The sequence below is a fragment of the Lissotriton helveticus genome, chromosome 1_1 (genome assembly GCF_964261635.1).
Source record: "Lissotriton helveticus chromosome 1_1, aLisHel1.1, whole genome shotgun sequence".
NCBI lineage: Eukaryota > Metazoa > Chordata > Amphibia > Caudata > Salamandridae > Lissotriton > Lissotriton helveticus.
The window spans coordinates 1,175,706,072-1,175,726,458 of NC_136057.1; the positions used below are offsets into that span (position 1 = coordinate 1,175,706,072).

General features: G+C 45.0%; 1 protein-coding gene across 3 annotated transcripts in view; it reads right to left on the reverse strand.

Moving 5' to 3' along the window:
- ZNF800 (zinc finger protein 800) overlaps positions 1–9,036 on the reverse strand; it is a 230,245-nt gene extending 221,209 nt beyond the window's left edge. The window contains exon 1 of one of the 3 annotated variants that reach the window (XM_078679098.1): positions 8,878–9,036. The gene's annotated coding sequence lies outside the window, so the exon portion shown is untranslated. Of the gene's footprint in view, positions 1–8,401; positions 8,736–8,877 lie in introns of those variants that run through there. The other 2 variants (XM_078679100.1, XM_078679099.1) reach the window with 2 other exon arrangements.
- Between the last annotated feature and the right edge of the window lie 11,351 nt (positions 9,037–20,387).

Below are 20,387 nucleotides of genomic sequence, written 5' to 3' on the forward strand. Positions count from 1 at the left end.
AGAGAGAGAGAGAGAGAGAGAGAGAGAGAGAGAGAGAGAGAGAGAGAGAGAGAGAGAGAGAGAGAGAGAGAGAGAGAGAGAGAGAGAGAGAGAGAGAGAGAGAGAGAGAGAGAGAGAGAGAGAGAGAGAGAGAGAGAGAGAGAGAGAGAGAGAGAGAGAGAGAGAGAGAGAGAGAGAGAGAGAGAGAGAGAGAGAGAGAGAGAGAGAGAGAGAGAGAGAGAGAGAGAGAGAGAGAGAGAGAGAGAGAGAGAGAGAGAGAGAGAGAGAGAGAGAGAGAGAGAGAGAGAGAGAGAGAGAGAAAAAACACAAGTGATAAAAAAAAGTAAGCCATGCACGAGTGATTAACGAATGCTGATATTTTTAAGCCCACAGCACATGTTACTTTGCCTAATGGGAGAATATAAGAAATTGACAGAGTGCGCAAACCACAGAGTTAATGGCCAATAAAAATAAATCCAAGAGCGAGCCGTGCACGAGTGAATAAGTACTGCTGATATTTTTAAGCACACATCTAATGGTACTTTGCCCAGTGGTAGAATAAAAAACAAATTGACAGAGTGTGCAAACCACAGTGTCAATGGGCAATAAGAAAGCAGGAGCAAAACTCCGAACTGTACTCTATTACCTGTCAGCCTCCTAAACACGATGTTTTGTGCGCAAATGATTCTGGAGGGATGTATGGTAATTAGCATTTCCTGTTCACGGCTGGGGCAAAAATTCCTTTAGATGATCGATTCTTGCTCTACACATTTTCTTCTCATTTAATACCTTAAAAAAAAAGAGAGAGAAGTCCACTGTGTCGTAGCCCATCACCCCCGAAAAAATGAACAGCAAACAATAACTACCAGATGGGAGAATTAATATATTCGTCCAGGCCACAAGCAGCAAGGAATCCAGGCGCCTGAGCTGAGTGTGCACCACGTATGTTCCTCGCTTGCATCACCCACCAGAAGGATTTCACAAGTGCTGCAAAACCAGTAGGAATAGAAACAAATGGAGAGGGAGGGGTGGGCTGCCTACTGATGCGTGTGGCAAGAGATGGAGAGTGAGAGCAATTAGGGGGGAGGAGAAGTGAGGCCAGAGCGAGGCTGATGCCTTTGATGATGGAATGCGAGCTCCCAGAAGCTGTGCCAATGGAATTAACGTCTAGACTAATGGTACATTAGTACAACTGTAACAAGCGCTATTTAAAATGGAATTCTGTTTAATAAGGCAGAGTTATGTACGTAGCACATACATAATGTTTAGCAACTATTCTGTCTGCATCAAGAACGGATGGTGGGGCAGACTTAACGTAGAGTTACTTGTGCATGTGCTTAAACTGGTGGTTTCTTTTATCCTCTCCTGATTTGTCAAAAGTAACATGAAGCAGCTGACAACTCCCTGCGGCGCTGTCAGAGGAAATGCAGTCGCATCACATACCGGCGAACAGTCTGTGTACTTAGCAGGCAGTGTTGTGGGAGGAGTTGCAGAGGTGGGTGATGGTGCGGCGCTAGGCTAACTGTAGTGGCTAGAAGAACAAGCTGCGAACAAAGCATCCGAAAGCAGCCTAAAGGGGAGAAAGGAGGGGTGAGTGTAAGCCGAGGTCACACGGCGGGCAGGGGAGGGGGCGGAGCGGTGAGAGCGGGGAGAGCGAGAGCGGCATGTGGGTGTGAAGAAGCCGGGCCTTTGAAGTGAAGCTAAGCTTCACTTCAAAGGTGTCGGAGGAATGCGGGCGGCTGTGCACGCGCTTTTAAGCTCAATGCACATGCGCATTGAGCTTAAAAGTCACGGGCACTGCAAGGAATCGCCACGATTCCTTGCTTGTTAGTTAAAGCGTGGTTAGGCCGCAATAGGCTCGCAAGCTCGATGCGCATGCGCATCGACAGGCGAGACCTAAAAAAGACGTTACTATTAATTAAAACAAGCAAATCTGAACAAAAGTGGATATAATTTTGCATTTCAATTGAAAGGCACAGAATCATATATATATATATTCCTATATCAATCAATCATTTGTAAAGAGCACTACATACCCGCGAGGGTCTCATGGCGCTGGGCGCTACTGATGGAACAGCCAGGTCTGGAGTATCCTCCTGAAGGTCAGCAGGTCTTGGGTCTGTCGTAGGCTCAGTGGGAGGGTGTTCCATGTCTTGGTGGCAAGGTGGGAAAAGGATATCCCATTGGTGGTTGTCCTTCGGATGTGCGGGATGGTGGAAAGTGAGAGGTCGGCGTAGCGGAGCTGGCTTTTGGGATGTAGAAGGAGAGCCGTCTGTTGAGGTAGGCTGGGCTGGTCTTGTGGAGTGCCTTGTGTGCGTGGGTAAGGAGCTTGACGGGGAGCCAGTGCTGGTTTCTCAGGTGGGGGGTGATGTGGCCGTGGCGTGGTACGTCGAGGACCAGTCATGCCAAGGCGTTTTGGATGCGTTGTAGTAGTTTCATGAGCTTGGTCGGGGCTCCCACGTAGAGGGCGTTTCCGTAGTCGAGTCTGCTGCTGACAAGGGCCTGGGTGACTGTCTTTCTTGTATCTGTTGGGATCCATCTGTAGATCTTGCGGAGCATGCGGAGAGTGTTGAAGCAGGAGGAGGAGACGGCGTGGATTTGCTTGGTCATTGAGAGCGTTGAGTCGAGGATGATTCCCAGGTTGCATGCGAGGTCGGTGGGTGTCGGGGCTGCCCCCAGTGCCGTCGGCCACCAGGAGTCGTCCCAGGCTGAAGGGTTGGAGCAGAGGATGAGGAACTCCATCTTGTCCGAATTCAGCTTCAGACGGCTGGTCTTCATCCAGTCGGCGACGGCCTTCATTCCTTCGTGGAGGCTGGCTTTGGCGGTGATGGGGACCTTGGTGAGGGAGAGGATCAGCTGAATGTCGTCGGCGAAGGAGATTATGTTGAGGTTGTGCTGTCGGGCTACGTGTGGAAGCGGGCCATGTAAATGTTGAACAGCGTCGGGCTGAGGGAGGATCCCTGGGGTAAGCCACAGATATCTCAGAGGCTTTGGAACGGTATGGGGGAGTGTGGGAGGGGGAGGGGTGGCGGACGCTCTGGGTTCTGCCGGAGAGAAAGGAGGTGGTCAAATCCAGAGCCTACTCGGATCCCTGCGGCGTGGAGGCGTGCGCGTAGTGTGCTGTGGCAGACGGTGTTGAAGGCGGCAGAGGATTTCATATGGTAGCTGAACTGATAAAGAAAGAAGAAACTGCAAAAGGCTTTTGCTGCAATTGTCTTACTTGTTTTGTTAAATTTGTCCCACTATGAAGTGTATACAACACGATTATGGCACAGCATGTAATAAATAACAGCTAGATCAGGTGCAAGGTATACACCAACATTACATCAGGATCCCAGAATAGTGTGACTGCGCCAACCAATTGGCATAAGGAATACCTTTGTGCAATCACATGCAACCAGGTGTTGGCAAAGGAGCTCATGTTCAACAGCTCAGTATTTTTGACAAAGGACAGATTACGAATGAAGATGCAGCGGATTACGAAAATTTGAAGTAAATGTTCGAGCAGACAACTATACCTCTAATGTATCTCTATATTTCGACTAGTGCCCAACTCTTTCTCTGCACTGTCATTTTGTTCTTTAACCCGTTGCGTGCTCATGACGGAACCGTTCCGTCACGAGCCTCGGGTGGGCTGTACTGGTGACGGAACGGTTCCGTCACGCCCGCCATCCGCGCCTGCGCTGAGCGTTCTAAAGAGCGGGTGAGCCGTGACGGAACCGTTCCGTCACAAGCACAGCTCACCTGAGGGCCGTGACGGAGCGGTTCCGTCATGAGTACGGGAGCGCCGCACGGCCCCGCCTCCCCCTTAGCGCTGCGGCGGAATAGCCGCCACAGCTAATGGATTAAGAAATAAACAAAATATGCCATCTTCAGTTACTATTTACCCTAGTACCTCATAGAAGAAATAATTATTTTGCTCTACTTGTCAAAATAGTGTTATGACTTACAGGGCAGGCCCTTCATACTTTAAAGGTAATTCTTAGTTGCACACCTCAACTAACTTGCAGAAAAAAACATGCTTCTACTCAAGTACAACTTAAATAAATCTTGTAAAAATGTAAGCAGCTTGACTGGTGCAGTCTGGAAGACACCTTGCTAGCTAAACATCAGCTCCAAATATTTGATGCTGCCATTTTTTTTGTAATTACCGTTTAGTGAATAGGATGCCAAAGATGCTGTCAGCTATTACTAATAGTGTAAGGAACAGCTACTCCATTCCTGTACATGGCACAATTTAAAAATAAAAAAATGTCCTTTCAAACAAGCAATTATACTCAACTGTAGCACTGGTTGGTAACTACAATTTTATTTTAAAAAATACCTTTGGCAACGCATAGATCATGAAAACTTGCTGACAAAGCTGTGCCAATGTACTCTTCACTAGGTAGCCTCCTCAGGGGCAAACCCTGCCTTTGGCATTCAGCACTTCCCAAAGCAGAAGAGTAGGAATGAGTGCAAAGCTATCCAAGAAGGTCCAGTGTGCTGCTTTAGCAGTCTCGATAGTAGTTCTACTAAGCAGCTACACGAAAATAGCGAAAATGTGATGCCAAGCATGGCAGACAGTAAGTCACAGAGAGACTTACTACAAGATAAAATTCGGAGTTATTGCTGCGTGGAGCTGTAGTGCATAAGGTAGGTTTCGATATTGGTTCTTCAGCGACAGGCTAGATAGAACATATCCTACCTAGATTAAGGTGCTGCAGCAAATTTCAAGCAGATATATACTGTTCTATTACATAACGTTTTTATTAAGACATACTTAATTATATTTATTCAACTAGTTCTTCTCAAAGAATTTAAGAGATAGCATTTGGAAAGATTAACATACAAATGTTTGGGCATTGGGACTAGACATCAATCCCCTTCAAACAGACATGATATGCAAAGAACAACGTGTTCTTTTCTGACAAATCCTCAAGTCTCTTCTGTAGTACGGGTGTAGTGTTAACGTAGCTAAGAAGCAATAAAGTGTTCTACATTACATGGGGGTTTGGGAGGCAATCTATAAGATATGCACACCGAGTTGAGATTACACAAACATTTCACAGTTTGGGTACGGGGAGCTGAAGTGATTAGCTCAAAAACGTACAAGGATTTGAGACCAAGGTTTTAACCTGGGTCCCCGGGTTCCAAAGTCAGAAGCTCTAGCCACATTTCCGCTTTGTGACCCATCTCGATTTTTTTTTTTTACTATTCTCCGTGTCATCAGGGAAGCACTAAATTACTTAGCCAAAAGTCTCGCTAAATGGTGTCTAGCTTGAAAGGACAAACAGCCATTTGTTTTAAAAGAAGACAGGATGATCACATGAACAGAATAAAACAAACTTTTAACTGACTTTTGTTTTTAAAAAATGGATGCTGTAGTTCAGGGTTCTCCAAAGTCGGTCATTGAGGGCCGAATCCATCCCAGATTTTAAGATAACATTTATCTAAATGGGGATATGCAAAAAATCTGGCATAACATAGAAGTCTGAAAAGACCACGGTGGCATTGCGGATATTCTAAGCTGCTGATAAACAAATCTCTGCTACACGTGTACAACCTACTGACAGAATTTCATGAAAAGTCCCACCTATCCCACGCAATACCTACTTGAGGTGGTGGTTGTGACTGTTGGGTGGCATTAAAATAATAATGACAGTTCCGCACTCTGAAAAAACAAATAAAGGAAGGACCCCAATCTCAATTCAGCCAATCCACAGAAATTTAGCATGAGGAGTATTGTGATTTGTACCCATGTATGTCAGAAAATACATGTTATTTCTTCAATTAGTACCATGTGCGCCTACTGATATTGACACAGCAGAGACTGCTGTACCCGACAAGTGAAGGAGCAAGGATTCGCACGTAATGCGACTTGCTTGAATTCAGTCCTCTCGACATAAAGTTAATGCGCTAACCAACATGTTTGTTTTATTAATATTGCATTTCACAAAATCATTCGGTATCTAGAAGAAGCTTGCATATGTGTTTCTACTAACGATAATCTGCTTGCACTAAAAATGACCGCTGCTACGCGGGATTTCCTACTGCGCATGCGTCTGTCATACTCATGTGACGTCTTTCTCTGCTTGGATGGAAACTTTCGCTTCTGCGCATTAAAACTAAGATGGCTGCTCTGTGTTACCTCATGCATGAAGCTTGCACTGCTGCTTTTGCTAAGCTGTTTGTTCTGCCTAATTCCTAATGCAATAGTTAAAATAAAGTAATGGAAATAGAATAGAGACAAGTGGTATACAGTCCATTCATTTATTCCGTGTTCTCAAACTGTTTCTTTTCTATTCTTACATGTAAATCATTTTGGGCCTGACTCCTATCGCTGAACTCCATATTGAAAGAAACTGCGTCTGCGCAGAAGAAACACAAACCCTGAAGCACTGGCATTGAAACCCGGCCAACTCCTGACTTGCTAGAAGATGTTCATGGGAACGTAAACTCCTGACGCCTGTGAAAGAAGTTGAACTAAAATATGGACTACATTGTAATCATTATTGATACATTCACTGCCGGGTGGAATAAAACATACGTGGGAAAATAAAATGATGGGCAGGAACGCAAACGTTAATATTCATTCAAAAAGTCTCATTTTGGTATGGTGTGATGACCTCTCCTCATTCTTTTGTCCAATCAAAATTGGGGATCCTTACACTTGCAACATTGGGGGGGTGGTAAACTGACCTGGAAAATAGTATAACTAGGGTAGGCTTAGCTAGTTAGGTTGTCTGAATAGCTGACCTGTCACTGACCCAATGCACTCAATAGGTGATAGGGAGCAGAGGTGCTGGCGGAACCCTCTGTCAGAAGATTCGAAACCCAGATCGGGGTTTGAGAGCTGAAGTGCTGGCGAAGCACTTTGTCGGAGAAATTGATAACTCTTGCTGGTTCTGGCTGTTAGCTGCAGAGAGGGAGTAACGCAGGCGTTGCAACTTTAACTGCGGGTGCCGGTCTTAGCCTGTGGTTGTCCTGATCCAATTTGGCTTTACCTGTCCTGATTCTGATCTTTACCTGCCTGCCTTAAAGGTGCCTGCACCTGCCTGCCTTAAAGGTGCCTGCACTTTCGGGGTTCTGTCCTCTAAACTGACCCATGGCCAGGGTTAGTTCTTCACACCATTCTAGGTAAATATAAAATGTGGGTATGTCATTGTTCTGTTTCCTTCACTCTACCCACCCTAATGTTAAATGATAAAAAATTTGCATATTGTCGTATATTATTGTTCTGATTCCTTCTCTTTTCCCACTCTCGTCAAATGCGTGAAGACTGCTTTATAAAAACTCTGCATATTTTCATTCTAATCGTTATTTTCCTAATTGAGAATTTTCTATTGTTCAACGCTTGGATTATGACATTTTAAAGATTATAGATAAAGAGTTTAAACCTTTCCCGAGTTGTGGTTATTTTATGAGTGCAAATGTTATTATTCTACCTATTATTCTAACTCCTTTGATCCCTTAGGACTTTAGGGACCGATGACGAGGATTGGTAAGTCAATGGTACAGGTCCTAAATGAAATTTATAAATCACTGATTAGAGTAAATGCACAGGTTATCGGATTAAATCTTATCACATGTTGTTTATGGGCCTAGGTAAGTATGGTAATCTGAGTCGGGTGACCTGCGCGCTCTATCACAAGGAGCAGCTTGGAGGGGAGGGGGGGTACACACATCGTTAGGAAGCATGGAAATGAGTTTTGATGTAGGTCGTACTTGCTCAGAGTAATTCAGTTTGAATCAACAGATCTCTTTTTAGGATTGCCTGGTATGACAATAGCAAGCGTTGGTGTGCAAGTGCTCCATAGTCGTGAGACAGAAAGCCTACACTTGAAACGAAATAGCGCAGCAGTGCTAAGCGCAGCCACAACACCACATGTATCATACCTGCCAAACAAAGCAGTGCCCTTTTGAAAAAAATTATAAGAGACCATGCCTTCCTATTGTCCAGCGGTCCACCCACATCCATCCGTATTGCTGATAGGAGTCCTTAGTACGACGCACCAATGCAAAAATAATTCGAAGCTAAATTAGCAACGTGTATAACACGTGTCCAATTTCCTACCACGGTCATCTTGTACGGATGCACCAAGGAACGGTAAGAGACAGTTAGATGTTTACATGTATAATTCCTTAAGAGCACTCAAGTTTTACTCCACTGACCGTATAGTTTTTACTAAATGACAAATACTTCTCTTAGACTAAATTTGAATGAAGTGGATACAAACACGTTACACGTTTGTGCAACTAAATAAAACTATGCAGCGAAATTATTTTTTCTCCAGAATGGATATTTGAAGAGTAACAAAATTACATAGCGAGAACAAAGCGCGAGGAAGCCAACATAAAAACACAGGTCCCCCAAAGCAGATGAAAACGTCCCCTAACGGCCAACGTAATTCAAGAGGTTGTTACAGATCACTGACAGCACCTGCATGATACCCTCTGAGCGGGAATCAACCACGAGCAGCAGCATCCCGGCTCGAGCAGAGGTGGGTAGCCAGGGTGCAGCTAAGCCCCGCCCCTCGCGGAAGGATGGGTGCAGAGCCTAGGGAGGTTAGTTCCGCAGACGAGTAGGTGCGGAGCTGGAGGAAGCCCTACTCATCACACTCACCGCCCTCGCAGCGGCCCTACGCAGTAGGGGTGGCCCGTGGTGGGATGTATGCCCCGACTTTCACCAGTCGGCCGGCGTCCTGCGCACACAAGTGGCACTCTGCGGTGGCGGCACAGGGTGGGGCCTGGGTCCAGGGGCAGAGCCACTGTGCTCTGAGGGAGGAACGGAGGGGCGCAGAGGGCGACGCGCTCCTGACGTGTGCAGAGGCCGAGTGGCTCTCGGTTTCAGGTGGCGTTAGAGTAGTTTCTGCTGCAGCGGCGTTAGACTACTGCTTTAACAAATAGAGTACTCACCAGCATCCACCTAGTTTACGCGGATCAAATGGGTATTTCCAGATGCCTCAGTCCAAGCGCCAACTCACTGGGGTAATGGGCAAAATCGCCCAGTGAAAAATCAGGGAGCCCGCCCACTGTCAGAGATAGGTACGTGCAGCAAATTCTATGCCGGGGCACGTGCACTGTCTGGATTAGCACAACCAATGATCAAGTGGCAAGCATTTTCTTGGGCAATCCTAGTCCGCGGGACAATCATTTGGGGCCAACAGCCAATGGACAATGAGAACTCAACTAGCTAATCACGATGACTGTGCTCACAACCAATTAAATCTTAATACGCTTTCCCACTACAAATACAAGATGCTTTGCCGTACGTGATTGGTTGTGAGCACTTGGTTTCTCAAGCTTCTGTACAGCTCTCTTCGAGAATAGGACAAAGGCGTTTATGAAGAATTGTTTTGAAATAAGAGTGCACTGCGAAATAACGAATATTTATTTATAGAGAAGTACGCCTTTAGGCACCGTTCAGGAACCATATTCGAGTTTCAATGTCTGCTCAACATACTCTGATTTTAGGTAAATCTATTTAATTTCCAGTGCCTGAAAACAACAAGCATTGGCAAAACCAAAAGCTCCTGACTTTGGAAACTATTGGTGAGCACTTGATTTCCCATGTTCCTGTACTGCTCGCTTCGAGAATAGGACAAAGACGTTTATGAAGAACTATTTTGAAATAACAGTTCACTGCGAAATAACGAATATGTATTTATAGAGAACGCCTTTAGGCACTGTTGAGGCACCATATTCGAGTTTCAATGTCTGCTCGACATCCTGTGATTTTAGTTAAATCCATTTAATTTCCAGTGCCTAAAAACAACAAGCATTGGCAAAACTAAAAGCTCCTGACTTTCGAAACTTTTGGCTTGCTATACCTGTAGGGTGACCAGATTTTGTAAACCAACAACTGGGACAGTCTACAAACAGAAGTAGGGCTATAAATTGTCCTCGACTTGCAGCACAGAAAGACTTCATTGACAGTTGCAGTGTGGGCAGTTAGGCCCTGTTGGCGCCCAAAGGATGACGCACACAGTTCTATTCATTGGTGGTCTCCGGACTGAGCCGTACCCAGGGCGATTTATGTACTTACGCTAGCAAACGCCAGCGTTACCACTGCATTTATGGGCACCGGGGTTTATAGACATTCCCCTTGTGCGCGGATCACCTCATGGTGTTGCCCATGACCCGGTACACTAGATTCCTCCCTTACCAGGAGATACCAAACATTGAACAGAAAAATATCAAAATTAACAACAGTGCCTTGTCCAGATCTGGCATACATCTCACATCACTCTCTTACTTGGTGTAATGGAAAAGGTGAAGCTACTCACGAACGAAACACTGCCATCAATCCTAGGTTAGCCGGATATAAAGTCTTTGTGCTTCTGAGATGGCTTGGGGCTGCATCAGATATTGGTCACCACTGGCTGAGGATTCTGGTGAAGATCCTCCCAGGCTCGATGTGTTGGAGTCTCTAGGGCTCCTGCTGAGTTGTGCCGGGGGACCACTCTCTGTGTCTTGTGGGGGGCTGGGAGTCGACCCTGAGAACACGTTTTCTGAAAATGTGCCTTGCTCCTGGTCCTGCTGGTGATTGCCTTTGATAGCCGGGGAACTGCTAGCCGCGGCATCTTCCTACGGAGCGACTAACTTGGGTGTAATGGGGGGTCTCCACAGGACTTTCTTGAACTGGGAGACGTTCTGTGTAACGCACTCGTGGCCTCTCTTCGCCGTCACTTTTTTTCTTATGTCAATGACAACCCTTTGACCCAGTTTGAAGGGTAGTCTGAACTTGCCACCTGGGTAGCAGTCTTTCACAAGCACTTGGTCACCCAGCTTGATGGGGCTCTCCTTAGCCCATCATTTTCGGGAGGCGTACTCATAGGTGCGGTTTCTCCAGATGTCCGATTAATTCAGGGGGTTTGGCACTTTCTCCCATGCAGGCGAATGGAAAATGGTATCAATTACTGATCGGCCAAAGCATAGTTTGCTAGGGAGATGCCTGTTGTGCAGTGAGGTGTGAGTCTATATTCCCGTAAGAATTGGTACAAGGCATGTTCAGTTTTGGTGCCTTCCGGCACTGCAATTTGAATCACTTTGGAGAGGGTTCTCATCAGATACGCCACCTTACTGAGGGTGTGGCGCCACCAAGAGGTTATGTGGTGGTGCTTGATATTGTAAGAGTTCAGACACTCAGCTAGCTCGGAACTGTTGTAGGGAGGCCCATTGTCCGTACGGATCTCTTCAAACAGGCTGTGAGTGGCCATGAACTTTTCCAGCTTCTTGATGACTTACGTGGCAGAAGTTGTCGCCATGATTTCTACCTTGGGATAGCGTGAATAGTCATCTACAATGACCAGCATGTGTTGTCAACCAGGTAAGCTGCTGAAGTCTGTGCTTACTCTCTGCCATGGGGTACTGGGGCCCGCTTCAGTGATAACAGGTGCCAAGCGGTCGGGTGGACTCGTAGCGAGGCAGACTGGACAACTTTGTATGACTGCCTCCACTCTCTGGGCCAGACCTGGGAGCCAGACCTTGCTCCTGAGCTGGTTCTTGGACTTTCTGATGCCTTGGTGTGCTCTGAGTGCCAGGAGCACTGCTTTCTGTGTGAGACTTTCAGGTAGTACAATTTGTGGACCCATCACTGGTTACAGACAGCTCCTGGCAGATGTGATACAACGCCTTGAGGACTGACAGGGTGGCTACTGTGCGGAAGGATGTCGGGTTTTGAAATGTCCACCAGTCACCGGTGGCGACTGTCTTGATAGCGATCTGTAATTAGTCATCGCATTGGGTGGCGTCTATTACTTCCACCAGGGACACAGGAGAGATTTGGAGAGATCCACCGTCATCCTCACGTATTCATCGATTTACGCGGCCTCTGGAAGAGTAGCTGGTCGGACATGCCTGGACAGGAATTCGGCTGGGTTCCAGGTGCCAGGTCGGTATTCCACAGTGAACTCAAACTCTTGCAGCCGCCGGATCCGCTTTTCAATCCTCGGGGGAGGCATTGACGAGGACCCTTGGCAGAGCGGTATCAGTGGCTTAACGTCTGTGATGATGGAGAAGGGATGGCAGTACAGGTGGATGAAGAAGTGCCTTCAGCCCCATAGGATTGCAATTACCTCATCCTCTATTTGGGAATAGCGCTGCTCGAAGAGTGTAAGCTTACGGCTGGCATATGCCACCGGACCCCATTCTCTGAATTCTTGCCATTGAGCCAGCACTGCACCCAGGCCAGTGGGACTAGCATCTACCACTAGTTGCGGTTCCCTCTGGGGGCTGATGTACACCAGAGTGGTATCGGTGGACAGGGCGGCCTTGGTCTGGCGGAATGATCATTCCTGCTGTGGCCCCATACCCATAGACTGGACGACTTGGTGAGATCCCTGAGCAGGCCAGTGATGTCTGATAGGTTTTTCATGAAGTGCTCACAGTATGTCACCATGCCCAGGAAACTACGGACTCCTGACACGGATGATGGGGCAGGGCCTCTTGAATGTCCTTTACTTTGTCGGGGCTGATGCCTTTGTCGAAAAATCAGAACCTGAAGAAACTGATGTCCCTACGTAGGAAGTCGCACTACTCACAGTGTAGCGTGAGCCATGTGAAGACGACATGGAGGCAAGTCAGATGTTTTCAAGCATGGAAGCGTGAATGAGGGTATCATCACTAACATTGAGCTCTCCAGGTAGGCCATGGAGGACGTTCTTCACGATGTTCTGGAAGACTTTGGCTGCGCTGGAGATGCTAAAGTTAAGCCTTGTGTACCTCCAGAGGACTGTGTGGGTTGAGAAGGTGGTGATGGGAAGGGAGTCCAGGTGCGTGGGATTTGATGTTAGCCTGACCTGAGTTCCATTTTGGTGAACCATTTTGAGCCCGCCAGCTCCCCAATGATGTAATCTGTGGTTGGTGTAAGATGACGTTCCCGTTTGATGGCTAGGTTTGGGACCCTCTTGTAAACACAAATACAGACTGCGTCTGGCTGCTTGTGCTTTTTTGCCACTACGATAGGGGATACCCATGGTATGGGCCTCTTACCCACTCAATTTTGCTGGCCTTTTCGAAGAGCTTCAGTTCAGCCTCCACCTTGGGTCTAAGGTGGAATGCAACCCTTCAATGTCTGAGGGCCATGGGAGCAACAGACTCATCAATGTGCAGTTGAATGGCCGGGCCTGCCAGGCAGCCGATTTCGTTGAAGAGCTGTGGGAAATCCTGCAACAGACGGTCTAGATCATACACATGCACGCCAGAGGCAATTTGTATGAGGTTGAGAACCTGGGCCATGCGACAACTAAGGAGGAATCCTGACCCTTCTTGCGACAAGTAGACTTTCGCTCTTCGGCAAGTGGAGTCGTGGGACATGCCGCAAAGCTGCATCGGTGAGCGGTTGCCAAAAGCGTATACTTCCATGCTAGTGTTCCGGAGTGCCGGTGGGTCAGTTAACCTGTGGTAGTCATCTGCGGCCATGACATTGATCGAGTCTCCAGTGTATATGAGAGCAGAGACTGTGTGGTCCTGTACATCAATCTGGCACATAGGGGCTGTCTGGTTGGGTGGCCTTGAGGGTATTCAGCATCCTCACTACACGGACAACAGCTGCATAATCTTCATCCATGTCAGCGTCCGACAGGTTGTCTCGGTGTGGTTCTACAGCACGTACCATCTTCCATGGGCCTTTGGTTCATCGTCCTTGCGAGGAGCGGCAGACTTTGGAGAAGTGGTTTGGCTTGCCACACGCACTGCAAGTATTGCCACTGGTGGGGCAAGTTCCGGTGTGAAGGTAGTGGCCACTGCACCATCCGCAGGTGTGGCCTTGTGGTCCTTCTTTGGTGGAGCTGGGGGAAGGCTTGGCGGATTCCGGTTTTCATGCCTGCCCCTTTTTGGATGGCATTGACGCGCTCTTCTTTGATGGGGGGTAGGTGACTGTGGGCCCATGGGGGTTGCTCGAGCTTTGGAGAGTTCTTTAGAGTGCCCAACTGTCAGGATGTCTCTCATGGACATATGGGGCTCCTGTAAGATACGTTCAACCAGTTTTGAGGAGTCAAACCCTTGAATAAATTGGGCCCGGATTTTGTCATCTTCTTCTGGAAGAGTGCCTGTGCTGGCAAGCTCTCTTAACCGCCCATGGAAAGCATCCACTGATTCATCTGGTAGCTGTAGAGCTTAGCACAGAAGACACCTTTCATAGTCTGGGTTGGCGTAAGGCTCGAAGTGCGCTATGATTACATCCCTCAAGGTGGCATAGCTTCACGCAGGTCCCGCTTCGACCACTGACTTCGAACTATTGCTCCAGTTGCAGCACTTGTGGCTGAGCGGGCTGGAGTTAGCTGAGGAAGAAGAGCCGAAGCTGAGGCTCCTTTTTAAATTGCTTACCGACCCTGAAGAAACACATGTAAGCTAACACATCCTGAGGCGGAAGCCGGGAAGCAAGTAGGCTCTTTTTAAAAAATATTTGCACTGTGTTTTTACATTGTATTTTGTTATCCCTATTTTGAAATTTTAAAAATACTTACATTTTCTGCGGGGATTCCGGTCTGATTCCGCCTACCTCCCCAGTCCATCAGGCCCTCGCAGCCGACTAGGTGCTGCTACGGCCGATATTCCAGTTTAGCCGCCATCTTGGGGGTAGGACGCGGGTTGCGGTCTAGCAGCCTGGCCCCTCCCGACCTCTCCTGCTCAAAAGGTCGCGTTGGATCTCGCTTGCATTGATCAGTAAGGTACACAAATGACGATGACCAGGTAATGATCAGGCGCTCAACATAGAATAATGGCTAATGCCTATTGCTCTCAATATACCAATTGTGCTCCGAAGCTGATACAAGAAAGGTCACCGCACTTCCTTACAGTTACCAAGGATATCCTTGGTTATAGAATTTGAGAATAGTTCAGCTGAGCAAAAAATATACCATCAGTTTTTAAAGTCAATATTTTCTCCAGACGTTATATATCAACAGTAATAAAAGTGTCCACTACTGTAACTCCAGCTCAATATCCAGAGCTTAGTTATCTTCACAGTAACATCACCAGGGTACTTTGTCCAAAATGAAGTGTCATTTATTTTCGTATTTCGTTTTCCATCAAATCAAGCCACAGCCAACACGTGTTTCGTTGGGCATTACAATCATGCCTTACAACTTCTTCAGGGCTGCAAGCCAAGAAGATAATAATTCTAAATATATTTCAGTTACAACGTTATGTCTCATTATGTTATGACAATACTAACGGTTTTATTCTTGTGTAGGATCACCCTGAAGTACTATAAGTGAATTTTATCATAAAAGAGTCACCTAAAATTAAAAGTGCTGCCCTGGTTTGTGATACGATGCACTAGAAAGGCCCATAAGTCCCAAGAAATGATAGAAAAAATATAAAGTATAAAGGTATTACCAAGAAAGAATATTATTATCCTTCCTGTGTTCTTGGCTCTCGAGGTGTTACCACAAATCAAATCCTAGAACAAGAGAAGACACTCCTCATTCTTACTAAAGTATATATTACTAAACCATAATGTCAAAAACAAGCAATTTAGTTCTATTGATCCTGTACTATAGTCACAATAGTTGCAATAAAAGAGATTCAATAAATTCCAATCTATTCCACATAACCTAATAGTATGACACAATATATTCAAATTCATTCCACTTAAACTACAGGTAAGCAGTCGCTACGCCTTGGCTTAATCATAATAGCTCACCTTAAAATCCAGTTCTTGTGGTTCCAAGGTTAGCATTCAAATTAATCACGAAAATTATATCCCCAATCTCTTCTCAAGACTGACCGTTTAAACTGTATGTCCAATATCTGTTACAAAAGATATTTTTAACCCAATCATTACATATTGAAATTATTTACTACACAAGAAAGCCATGGCAATAATAATTGTCACCCACGACTTGTACACTCACCCGTATTAGGGCTGACAAGTTCCTTATATCGACTCTCATCCGTTTTAATACACGAGTACGTGACAGGTGTTCCTCCCTCTAAGGACACGCAAAAATAAAATAACAAAGTATGTATAAGTTCATATTATAGATGTAAGAGTTCTATTCTGAAATATCAAAGAAAGGTATGGGATATTGCCCAACCACAAGCATTGATTGGCTTACGACTAAGATTGATTTGTACAAATTTTCTAGACTTTTAAAATTGAAAAAGTATTTTGCTAAACAAGATATCAGACAGACTGCAAAGGCCAAACCAGTACTCAGTAACATTTCAATCCAAGAACTGCATGACACCAAATTACTGTTATCATTAACTGAAAATGAAGATGATCCTGTTACCGTTAATTCCTTGTTGGGAGATTTAGAAATCAATCCAGGATATGCTGTGTCTAGTGGACTTAAGGTTAAGTCTAAATGGACTCCACAATTGTCTGCAGGTAACGTGGTTGATGCCTTTTACAAATCTGTCACGGCTGATATTGATGATTTGATTAAAAAACAAAGAAATAACAAAAAGCAATATAAGGGTGGCAATCTCAGTTATGGTGAAAGACTTGCACTTAAGGAACTAACATCACGCTCTGATATTATGATACGTATGGCTGATAAGGGTGGCAATATTGTGATTATGGACAAAAAGGATTATGACTTAGAGATTTTATCACAATTGGGTGATTCTAGGTATTATGAACGAATTACTGTTAACCCCTTACCAAAGACTTTGTTATTGATTAATGGCAAACTTAAACATTGGTATGAATGTACTTTACTTGATTATGATGAATTTATGTATTTGAAAGTGGAGAATCCGAGGGCCCCATGCCTATATACTCTGCCTAAAATACACAAAAACCGACAGAAGCCACCAGTCGATATAAGGAACTTGTCAGCCCTAATACGGGTGAGTGTACAAGTCGTGGGTGACAATTATTATTGCCATGGCTTTCTTGTGTAGTAAATAATTTCAATATGTAATGATTGGGTTAAAAATATCTTTTGTAACAGATATTGGACATACAGTTTAAACGGTCAGTCTTGAGAAGAGATTGGGGATATAATTTTCGTGATTAATTTGAATGCTAACCTTGGAACCACAAGAACTGGATTTTAAGGTGAGCTATTATGATTAAGCCAAGGCGTAGCGACTGCTTACCTGTAGTTTAAGTGGAATGAATTTGAATATATTGTGTCATACTATTAGGTTATGTGGAATAGATTTGAATTTATTGAATCTCTTTTATTGCAACTATTGTGACTATAGTACAGGATCAATAGAACTAAATTGCTTGTTTTTGACATTATGGTTTAGTAATATATACTTTAGTAAGAATGAGGAGTGTCTTCTCTTGTTCTAGGATTTGATTTGTGGTAACACCTCGAGAGCCAAGAACACAGGAAGGATAATAATATTCTTTCTTGGTAATACCTTTATACTTTATATTTTTTCTATCATTTCTTGGGACTTATGGGCCTTTCTAGTGCATCGTATCACAAACCAGGGCAGCACTTTTAATTTTAGGTGACTCTTTTATGATAAAATTCACTTATAGTACTTCAGGGTGATCCTACACAAGAATAAAACCCTGTTAGTATTGTCATAACATAATGAGACATAACGTTGTAACTGAAATATATTTAGAATTATTATCTTCTTGGCTTGCAGCCCTGAAGAAGTTGTAAGGCATGATTGTAATGCCCAACGAAACACGTGTTGGCTGTGGCTTGATTTGATGGAAAACGAAATACGAAAATAAATGACACTTCATTTTGGACAAAGTACCCTGGTGATGTTACTGTGAAGATAACTAAGCTCTGGATATTGAGCTGGAGTTACAGTAGTGGACACTTTTATTACTGTTGATATATAACGTCTGGAGAAAATATTGACTTTAAAAACTGATGGTATATTTTTTGCTCAGCTGAACTATTCTCAAATTGATCAGTAAGGTAACACTTCCTGAGGCGGAAGCCGGGAAGCAAGTAGGCTCTTTTTAAAAAATATTTGCACTGTGTTTTTACATTGTATTTTGTTATCCCTATTTTGTAATTTTAAAAATACTTACATCTTCTGTGGGAATTCCGGTCTGATTCCGCCTACCTCCCCCAGTCCATCAGGCCCTCGCAGCCGACTAGGTGCTGCTACGGGCGATATTCCACTTTAGCCACCATCTTGGGGGTAGGACGCGGGTTGCGGTCTAGCAGCCTGGCCCCTCCCGACCTCTCCTGCTTGAAATGGCCACCCTCATTCGGCAGCGCAGTGGACGAGCGCAGCGGGCGCGCCAAAGGCGTGCCCGTCTGTGCCCGTCCACGCTAGAACCGGGCCCAGGGCTACACCCCCTGGCCAAAAGCATTCCACGAGCACTCTACGCTACTCAAGCACGACGCTTTTACATCTTCGTCCTCCAGCTAGCTGCCAATGTACTCAGTTTACATTCTATGACACTCCAATTTCCCTATCAAAATATGCATACATTGTACTTTTACAATAGACACTAACTTAAGCCTCAACATAGGCTCTAACTCCACTTTTCCAACGCGTTCTATTAATAAAAGGAATAACATCCAAGCAGCTCTCATCAACGCCCGGTCATTGAGTAAACATAAAGAAGAGACAGCAGAGCTAATCACCAGTAACAAAATAGATCTGCTATTTATTACGGAAACCTGGACCAACCCTTCGTCAGAGCCAGATCTGATAGTAGCAGTCCCAGAGGGTTATAATATTTTGAGACAGGACAGAACTCTCAAAACAGGCGGTGGAATAGTCATAATACACCGACAAAACCTGACTACCTCTATAAGCCAAGTCCCTATCTCCACCTGTGAGGCAATGCACTTTTCCATTGCCTTGGGTCCATCACAGCGTTTCAAGGGTATTCTACTATACCGCCCACCGGGCAGCAGATCACTATTTCTACATTCTTTTATCGATATAGTGGAATCCCTAGCCATTGATAACACAACCACCATCTTGGGTGATTTTAATTTCCCCTTAGAAAACCGGTCTGATAAAGATACAAATACCCTCCTATCAGATTTAAAATCGCTGGGTCTTACACAGCGGGTCTCTGAAAGTACCCATGAAGCAGGTCATACCTTGGATGGTCTGTTTCTAATGTTGGAAACATCAAAATAAAAGATGTATTACCCCTGGCTTGGTACGATCATCATGCGGTCATATCTGAAATCCCTCTGGACAGTTCACTTCCTGCTCAAAGTATGATACATGCTGATACCATGTTTAAATCATGGAAAAACATTGATAACCAACAGTTTGCTGATCTTCTAACTGCATCGAAATTTGAAAGTCTAGATGATCCTAACCTAGCCGCGGAAGCCTATACCCATTGGCTAACCAAAGCTACTAATAAATCAGTTCCCACTAAATCATTGTCAAAAAATCGAAGCACACCGTCCGCCCCATGGTTCACTGGTGCCCTTAGAGAGCAAAGACAGAAATGTAGGAACAGGGAAAGACAGTGGAGAAAGAGATACTCTCCCGAAGAGAAAATAACATATAAAAATGAACTCGTGATATATAAAACCATGATCGCCTATGAAAAGAGTCTATATTATTCAGCCCAAATAGAACAAGCCAAAAATTCTAATAAACAACTTTTTCAGGTTGTAAATAAACTTTTACAAACCACTCCGTCACCTACACAAGAATTCTGCAATAACTTAGCGAATTATTTCTATGGAAAGGTTAATGATATTTAAACCAATTTCTCATCACACACCAATGAACTTTCCTCCCTTCAACATACTGATCATTCTGAGCCTACATTTAGGTTCTTTCAAAAGGTCGAAACATCCCAAGTCAAGGACATTATGGCCTCTATTAAATCTGGCTCAGCTAATGACCCTTGTCCGCCAGCAATTCTCTCCCCTGTTGCAAATATCATAGCTTTTTCCCTTACAGAAATATTTAATTCTATGTTCCTTACCGGTATCTACCCCACCATCTGGAAAAACACTCTGCTTAAACCTCTTTTAAAAAAACCACATTTGGATCCGGAGGACTCCAAGAACTATAGACCCATTGCCAGCCTGCCCTTTGCAGCCAAGGTGGTAGAAAAACTAATGAACATCCAAATTTCCCAGTATATTGAACAACATTCTTTGCTGGATGATACCCAGTTCGGTTTTCGAAAAAGTCACAGCACGGAAACAGCCCTGATTAAGGCTACAGATGAAATAAGAACCATCCTTGATCAAGGTGGGACAGCTGTTCTCATCTTGCTGGATTTGTCAGCGGCCTTTGACACGGTCGATCACAACATCTTGGTCGACCGTGCCAACTCCATGGGCATTCAGGATAGAGCCAGAGACCTGTTGCTCTCTTTCCTCTCCGACCGTTCCCAGATGGTCATGTTGGGCAAATACCACTCTGCCCAAATGACGTTACCATGTGGTGTCCCTCAAGGCTCATCCCTAAGCCCGACGCTTTTTAACATATATGTATCGGACTTAGCTAGAATCATCAAGTCATATGGGATAAGCCTAACATCATACGCAGACGAC